Source organism: Stegastes partitus, unplaced genomic scaffold (genome assembly GCF_000690725.1).
Source record: "Stegastes partitus isolate 25-593 unplaced genomic scaffold, Stegastes_partitus-1.0.2 Scaffold934, whole genome shotgun sequence".
Classification (NCBI taxonomy): Eukaryota; Metazoa; Chordata; class Actinopteri; family Pomacentridae; genus Stegastes; species Stegastes partitus.
The window spans coordinates 279,901-281,508 of record NW_007578665.1 but is presented as its reverse complement, the minus strand read 5'-3'; positions in this window follow the sequence as shown (position 1 = coordinate 281,508).

Sequence of the window (1,608 nt, the reverse complement as noted above, 5' to 3'; positions counted from 1 at the left end):
AGAGGAGGAGACAAGACTGGAAAGAAAAGTTTTAAAAAGTCTGAAAGAGGAAGTAAATGAAGGGACCTTAATACCAACATTAATCATGTTATGCTAGCAGTGCTAATGCTAGGAATGCTAATGCTAATGCTAATGTTAGCAACATTACAGTGCTCCACTGCTTTATAAACTGAATGGTTGAAAGATACAAACAAATCCAAAATGAAGATACACCTTTTCAGACCATATCTTGTGGAGTTACGTTGACGTAAGAACGTTGCATCAACTTTACATTTCATGTAATTTAAACTCAAACGTGTGAAACTAAATTCAAGTTGCAGTAACTTAATGAAAACTAGTTGTCTTTACTGTTATAAAGGGTGATGCTTCAATCTGTTTTGATGAGAATCATTTTTAAAGTTTAGTAGAAAGATCAGAGAAGTGAAGGAGTAAAGGAGAATACACAAGGAAAAGGAGGAGACTGAAGGGAGCGCTGGAGGCAAGAGGAGGAGGAAAAACAGGAGGAAAGAGGAGGAGGAGGGCAGAGTGATGAAGAGATGAAGGTTAAAGAGCAGCAGCAGCGATGATAGAAGTAATAAAGGAGGGAAGGAGTGATTGGAGGAGAGGAGGAGAGGAGGAGTCCTGCTGCTGTCATCATCACCACTGAGATGCTGCTGGAGATGAGATATTACAGCTTTACTGCTGATCTCCTCCTCCATCCTCACCTCCTCCCATCTCCTTCACCTCCCCTCGGCTTCTCACTTTCTCCTCCTCCTCCTCCTCCCCCTCTTCTGTCTCCTGTTCTCCTGTTTCCACCTCCGACATCCTGCTTTCAGCCGTCAGCCAGACTGCGACTGGGCTCCTCGGCCGGGTCCCTTCACACCCAGCAGGAGCCTCCTCACATCAGCTGGCACCTCCTCACCTGCCCGGCACCTCCCCGGAGCTGGTCCTGACAGGTCCTCGCCTCCTGCAGCTTCCTCTGTGAGCCAAACTGTGACACCGAGCGACCGATTCGGCCAAAACGCCGGGAAGCTGACAGCCGCCGGGGCCTGAAGGAGAGGAGGAGGAGAGTCGTGGATGTCCTGTAGAGAGGAGCAGGAGGAGACGAGGAGGACAGAAAAACAGGCAGAGAGCAAATAAAGAGGACTGAAGGAGACGCTGGAGAAGGAGAAGGAGGAGATAAATGCTAAAGAATCTGGGAAAGGCTACAGAAGGAAAATCAGACAGAAATATCAGAAAAAGATCCTTGTTAGCAGAGTTGTGTTGTTATAACAGACAAACGGAACCACGTTCATGTTGAAATGCTGCAAAATAATAGATAAAAATACATTAAATAAAAACCTGTCACATGTAAAAACTGTTAAAACCACCATAAAGAACGACTGCAGGAGGTTTTAATGGATGTGAAAACTGGAGGGAAAAACAGCAAATATGTGATTTTTAAATAACATTTGGCCATAAAAATACAAACTACTATTGGTGAAAAAACAAAAACAGCAACAGCATCCTGTATCTGTGTCATATCTGTAAATTAATATCTTACCTGATTATAACAGTAATCTAGTAAATATTCAGCGCTTCTTATGTGAACAATGTTTACAGTTTTGTATGTAGGTCCTTTTTTTCAAC